Consider the following 7,409-nt stretch of genomic DNA (forward strand, 5'->3'; position numbering starts at 1 on the left):
TAAACTATTTGCAAGCATTTTTCCCATTATCTTTTGTGTGTTTGATGGAACACCCTATGTGGTGAAGGATATGGCCAGAAGGGGGTCCCATGTTCAGAGCACCACAGGGTTGAAACTGTCGCACAGGGCCTAAGCCATACCTCACTTACAAAACATAAATCTGAAACAGATTTGGGATTGCTTGTGCTCCTCTGGAGGGGGCATTGCCTGGCAGATCAGGGTGCAATGGTTGCATGAGTAGCAGAGTCTGTACTGATTTGCATATTTCTGTCTAGAGTGGTACAGTGGGTGTAAAATGATGGATTGGAATGCTACCCTGAGTCATTGCTAGTGGTTAAACTATTTGCAAGCATTCCTCCCATTACCTTTAGTGTGTTTGATGGAATGCCCTATGCAGTGACGCATATGCCCAGAATAGGGTCCCATGTTCAGAGCAACCCAGGACACAAACTGTGCCACAGGGTCCAAGCTATATCTAACTGGCAAGACCTAATAAGTCTGAAACAGATTTGGGGTTGCATGTTCCTCTGAAAGGGGCATTACCTGGCAGTTTGAGATGGACTTCCATGACGAGCAGGGTCAGCACTGATTTGCATAAGGCTGGCCTCTGCCTAGAGTGGCACAGTGGGTGAAAAACGATGGGTTGGGATGTTACACTGAGTGATTTCCAGTGTTTATGCTTTTTACAAGCATACCTCCCATCAAAGTTAGTGTGCATAACGATTTCCTCTTTTTCATAAACATTATTGTTTCATTATCCATGCAAATTCATTTTATGTTGCATACACTGTTCACAAAGCTGCAGTTATTTGAAGAGGGCACTCACAGGGTATAAAAATCTCAAACATTTTACTTCTCACTGGTGTTTCTCCTGTCTTATTGGATCTACCAGTTCTCTTTGAGAGCCACTTATGTTTTACATTAGTAATGTAGAATGTGGTCCCACAGCTTGCTTCTTTTTGAAAAAAATTATTTTTATTCAATCGAGGCATCGAACAAAAGACACAGTACAGAAGAATCACATTATAATCTGCAGTACATCTTCAGAAGGGGGGAAAGAACCAAATTACATACATGTCAAAAACATCACGGGGATGAGGGAACATCAAAAACAGAATCTCTAGGTGGCACACAGATCTCTCCTCTATACTTATTCCACTGATCCCAAATTGAGGCCCATTTTCGGGGACGTCCTCTCGCCATATACAGTTTTTTCTTGAAACATACTCCAGTCTAGGTCATTCTTACAGTTGTCAAGGGTGGGAGGCAACTCGGAACCCCACCGTTGGGTGATATTCTTTTTCGCTATCATGAAGCCCAGTGTGGTCCACTGTGTCTGTGCAGAGTTAAGATCAGTAGGTTCCCAGATATTGAGAAGCCATCTTCGCGCCTCGGGTAGTAAGGAGACACACGTGACCTCGTGAATAGTGTTATGAATCTCACCCCAGTACTTGACTATGTATCGACACTCCCAGATGATATGAAGGAATGTACCCACAAGACCACACTTACGTCTACACAGTCCAACATCCAATAAACCCATCTGTACAAGGCGGGTGCTGGTGACATAGACCCTGTGTAGTATCTTTAACTGTACAAGTCGCAATCTTGCAGGAAGAACAACCACTTTTGGGGAGGACACAGCAGACTGCCAGTCCTCATCATCCAATTCTATTCCGTCTCGCGTCCACATATCCCCCAACTCCCTAAGTAGATCCACCCTATTATTAATCAGTTTCTTGTAGATCAGGGAGATTGTTTTTTCGGGGAGATGATGGCAGCTTGCTTCTTAATGGAAGAAGGTGTTTTCAACGGCCCTTAGTGTAGACACAAAGTAAAGTCAAAACTGAAGGTCAGTTCGAAAATATAACTAGGATTAAAAGAAGCACACCTTTTATTAAAAATCTTTGGTTTCATAAAAAAGGCGCTGGGATGCACACTAAACCCAGAATTCTCTTCCCTCACCACCACATTTATGACCACAGGACTTGCTTCACAGCATGACAAGGATCTGCCAGACCTCCTGCGGACCGCTGCGGTGAAACTAGTCCTGTCCACCCGGAAGGATACAGCTAAGACGTCATACAAAGGCTGGATCAACTGGGTGACGTACCTCAGAGGCGCAGATAGCAATGCACTGCAAAACTCACCGTGGAGGCCAGCTACTAGGGGGATGTGGAAATCGCCTGACACGTATCTGGGCTCCTATGAACCTCCGTGAGACCACCTGAGGGGGTCGGCTGTTCACAAAACAAAACGCTACAAACCCAGACTAGGCTCATCGCTATAGAACACTTCTTGTCCAATCTTTCTTTCCTATTTTCTCTCTCTTTCTATCACCCTGCCCTTAAGCTCTTAGCAAGTCAATGTAAAGGGGTGCAGCTAAACACGTATACCAATTACCTGTAGCTACGGCAACACCAACCACGTTTGGCTGGTACCTCGTAACGGAAAGGCTAATGTACTTGTCTGTAAAAATTAATAAAATACTTTGAAATAAAAAAATTAAAAAAAATTTGCATACAGGTTCGTTTTCGGCTGTGTGCAGCATTGTATATTTTAAACAACCGATTTACCCTGGGAATTAGAAAGGGTGGTGTTGTTAATAATATGTCGCTGTGCTGACAGGCCACACAAATTCATTATTTGTTGGTGAGTCACATTTTCATTGCCACATATTTCCAGTGGCCCTTATTAAGGGCTCAGACAATTCCTGCACGGAAAGTTGTGTTGACAAGAAAGCCGAGGCCGGCTGGAGGTGTCACACTGGCACAGCGCCACGTGCAGTTACAACCTGCACGCGAGAGGGAAAGTTGGGAGGGGCCAGGAAGTTGGGTAAAGACAGGAAATGACTAAAAGATGAGGGTGAGAGGCCGCAGGAGGTGTTACTGGTGGACAAGAAGGGAATGAAAGAGGTAAGGGACCGGAAGTGAGGCAGGCATCAGGGCAGATGTAGGGTTGTTTGGAGCAGTAAGACAGAAGTTTAGCACATAGTTGACACATTGTCCCTGATTGCATGTGTGTTTTTATCATTGCATTCAGGACCGTATGTTATATTCTTCCCAGATATTTATTGCTGGACCACAAGTACCAGGATTCAAAGAGGCAACAGAGACCGGAAGTGTTACTCGCTCACTTTACACAAGAGAATATGAAAACCGTAGGAAAGGTGGGCACATGATAAGGCCTAGAGGGGAAATACAAATATGCGGCTGCTGCATTTTCCACACGAATATGAATTTGCTGCACTTGCCACATAATCCATCCTATCCATACTAATATAATAAAGAGAGAGCCCAAACCTTTGAGGCGGGTAATCTCAGGAACCACAGCACCAATCACAACACCCAATACAGCGTTGGAAATGGCAGTTGCAGCAGAAGGACATAGGCTATACAGACGCACACCATATACATTTAAAATGTAAAAGAACCTTGCCAGCAAAGTAGTCCCTTGAGGGCGTGTCTGCGTTGTGCTGTGGGCGTGTGCTGGGGGCGTGTGGTACGTTCCGCCCTTCATGCCATGTCTCATATCGTGTGCTAATCCCACCCTGCTCCCTTTAAATACCCCTGAACCCCATAATCATAACCCACCCTTACTCCTTAAAATACCCCAACACCCTTAAACACTAACCCATCTTAACCCTATAAATATACCCTGTACCTCAAAACCCAAACCTACCCCTGAACCCTAAAAATACCCCTGTACCTCAAAACCAAAACCTGGCCCTGAACCCTAAAAATACCACTGTACACCAAAACCCAAACCTACCGCTGAACCCTGAAATACCCCTGTACCCCAAAACCCCAACCTAGCCCTGTGTTCTAAAAATACCCCTGTACCCCAAAACCCAAACCTAGCCCTGAACCCTAAAAATAACCCTGTACCCCAAAACCCAAACCTACCCCATAACCCTAAAATACCCCTGTATCCCAAAACCCAAACCTAGCCCTGAACCCTAAAAATACCCTGTACCCCAAAACCCAAACCTAGCCCTGAACCCGTAAAATACCCCTGTACCCCAAAACCCAAACCTACCCCTGAACCCTAAACATACCCCTATACCCCAAAACCCAAACCTAGCCCTAAACCCTAAAAATTCCCCTGTACCCCAAAACCCATACCTATCCCTAAACCCTAAAAATACCCCTATACCCCAAAACCCAAACCTAGCCCTGAACCCTAAAACTACCCCTGTACCCCATAAGCCAAAACTATATCTGAACCCTTAAAATACCCAAACACCCCAAAACATATACCTCAGTACCCCAAAACATATACCCCTATACCCATACTTACCTTATCCAAACATTTTTAAAAAAACATGCTTTTACCATTCATGCATGGTAAAAGCATATAAAATGTGGAGTCATGGTACTTTCGTAATGAAAGTATGCGGAGTGATGGCATGTGGAAAGAAAGTTGCGGAATAATGGGTGTTTACCCTCCCCCGGTAAGTACATTGGTGGCACGGCGGCCCACATCTCCAGCAACATACTCATATTTTTTCACCACCCATTTGAAAAATGCACAGGTCTCTCTCATTGATAGCCAGCACCGACATACACTTTTAGACACACCTCCCGCCACAAGTTCTAGAATTGCGAACTTTAGAGCTGGGGAGCTACGTTTGAATCTCGGCATCAGCTCAACATCCTGTGATTCCAGGCAAATCGCTTTGTCTCCCCGTGCCTACCACAAATGAATGTGTTCTTCTGTAATGTAAATTGTGCTCATGCCATGTTGTCGAGTTCGCGCTATATAATATTGCAAGGAAAAATAAAGTAGGGAAACTCGAGTTCACACACTACTGAACGCGCACTCTTAAGTGCATCAGCAGTGCACTGTGAATCGGAGCGTTTCACAGGCCTGTCACAGATAAGAAATGCTATCAAAACGAAATCCTACAAAACAATATACTACTGGCCGGCAGCAATTCATACCCGGACAACGTCGGGACGGGCTGCTAGTACCGAATAAAGTGCACAAATGTTTCAAGATAAAAACTGTGCGCTGAGCACTTCATGGAAACTAACCAGCCTCCTTCAGCAACAAATTTAATAAAGTTTACAAATTTAAAAAGGTGACAAGTTGCACAGGTAATGTAAACATGCCAGTCGATGGACCAGAGCGGGAAATTGATCTTTTAAAAAAAATGTATTTCAGTATTAACGCAAATTCAAGTTCAAATCAAAGGCACCTTTCTCAGAGTCTCAGATATTTAAACGGAAGGCTGACAAATGCAATGTTTCTCTTTTTTAAGGTCACATTTCTGGAATCCTAAAGTGTCTCCTAGCGAGGCACTTTCATGCTAAATAAGAAACGTACTGCAATCTTTGTTCTGCTAGGCCGATTTAAGTGCAATAATGTATTGATAAATATGCTCCTTTCCTTGCCGCATACTTTATTCAATAGTATTGAATTATCCAACCCCCCCCCCCAACGCACACACACTTCAGCATAATTCCTGATGCCATGCACACGGGGGAGGTAGGTGGCCATGTCAAAGAAACATAGGCTGATGAGGGTGGGAGACACGGTAAAAAGAGAAAAGAACAGAGAAAGTGAAGCAGGCCAGACCAGAAGATGTCATGTTACCAGGCGCATGGGCTTTTATTTGGAACACAGTGCATTCTGGGAGTTGTAGTCCTTGATCATCTCAATTGAACCAACTGTACTGTCTGTGATTCTAGCTCACAACCATGTTGAAAAGTTGGCCTAGAATATGTTGGCCCATATGACATGAAGTGGTCTGGTAACTGCATGGGAGAGTCCCCTGAAACTGAGGCTGGAAAGGAAGCCTGGTGATACCCCCCACCCACTGAGGTAAGAGAGGGGGACAGGCGAAGGCCTGCAGCTGGGGCCACCACAAAGAGAAAGTTGGTAGGCCTCTAAACTCGGGTGTGAGAGTGGGAGGGGAAGGGCTCTTTCGACCGACACACTGAGGATGAAGGCGGGATCGACGGAGGGTTTGACTCTGAGGTAGGGTGACCCGAATTTTAAAGCAAAAAACCGGGACATTTCACAAAAATAGAAGAAGGACTATCATTCTACGTCAAGCGAGCGCACAGAATGACAGGCTCCTCAGCAGAGAATTACAAAACAGGCAGTAAGAACATGCATAGGATGCAATTTGCAAACCCAGTAGCTTTCCTGTGAATTAAATTGCTTTCTTGGAACAACTGCTAACTATCCCCGCTTTGTAAAACATAAAAAACACCTCCCCCCGTTTTAAGTCGACCCTCCCCAAAAACAGGGACAGGAGCTAAATTTCTCGAAATCTGCCCGGACAGCTGGTGGAAAACCGTCCTGGTAAATCCGGGTCACCCTACCCTGAGGGAGGGGAGAGCGGGGCCAGTGGGCGCCCTAGACTCGGAGCACCTGCGCAGGTACTCACCCCGGCACTCGCCTGCTTCCTGGATGTGGTGGCCAGAGCGGCACCTGGGGCCCTCTGAGGCCCGTGCTGTTGAAGGCCCCGGGGGCGCGCCGAGGAGGGCAGGCCGATGTAATGGAGGGCTCGTCGGTGTGGGCCCCCCGGGTCGGGCCTAGGAGGTGTCTCAGGCCCTCTTCTCGCGGTCTGGTGGCTCGTCGGTGCTGGGGCCCCCCAGGAGATGTCTGCGGGCCTGTCGGTGCTGGGGCCCCCGGGGTCTGCGGCCCCCCTCTCTCTGCTCCCGGTGTGAGGGCCCGACGGTCTCCGCAGCCTCCCTCTCCAGTGTAACCTGCTCCCGGGTGGAGGCCGCGCGGCGCAGGACCCGCCCTGGAGGACGAATCCCAACACGTTCCCTGCCGATGCCAGGCTCCCGGGCGACCTGGGGCAAGAAGAGACATGATCCCCCGGAGCCGGCAAACAACGAGGAGAGGGAACACACCAAAAACATGGAGCATGGCCGGGCGTGGCGGGCTCTGCGAGGAAACACGCTCAGAGAACATGGGGGTGCAAAGTTCACCTGACAAGGGGAACTTGCCAGGAACACATGGGGTGGGGGTGCAAGTAAAGCTCACCTGTCAAGGGGAACATGCCAGGAACACAGATGGGGGGGGGGGGGGGGGGGTGCAAGTAAAGCTCACCTGTCAAAGGGAACATGCCAGGAACACATGGGGGGGGTGCAAGTAAAGCTCACCTGTCAAAGGGAACATGCCAGGAACACAGATGGGGGGGGGGGGTGCAAAGTTCACCTGTCAAGGGGAACTTGCCAGGAACACATGGGGGGGGGGCAAGTAAAGCTCACCTGTCAAGGGGAACATGCCAGGAACACAGATGGGGGGGGGGGGGGGGGTGCAAGTAAAGCTCACCTGTCAAAGGGAACATGCCAGGAACACATGGGGGGGGGGGGTGCAAGTAAAGCTCACCTGTCAAAGGGAACATGCCAGGAACACATGGGGGGGGGGGTGCAAAGTTCACCTGTCAA

General features: G+C 47.8%; 1 protein-coding gene across 1 annotated transcript in view; it reads right to left on the reverse strand.

Moving 5' to 3' along the window:
• LPAR5 (lysophosphatidic acid receptor 5) overlaps window positions 1-6,804 on the reverse strand; it is a 122,067-nt gene extending 115,263 nt beyond the window's left edge. The window contains exon 1 of the mRNA XM_078651564.1: window positions 6,398-6,804. The gene's annotated coding sequence lies outside the window, so the exon portion shown is untranslated. The remainder of the gene's footprint in view (window positions 1-6,397) is intronic.
• Window positions 6,805-7,409: the final 605 nt, after the last annotated feature.

Source organism: Lissotriton helveticus, chromosome 7 (genome assembly GCF_964261635.1).
Source record: "Lissotriton helveticus chromosome 7, aLisHel1.1, whole genome shotgun sequence".
Lineage (NCBI taxonomy): Eukaryota > Metazoa > Chordata > Amphibia > Caudata > Salamandridae > Lissotriton > Lissotriton helveticus.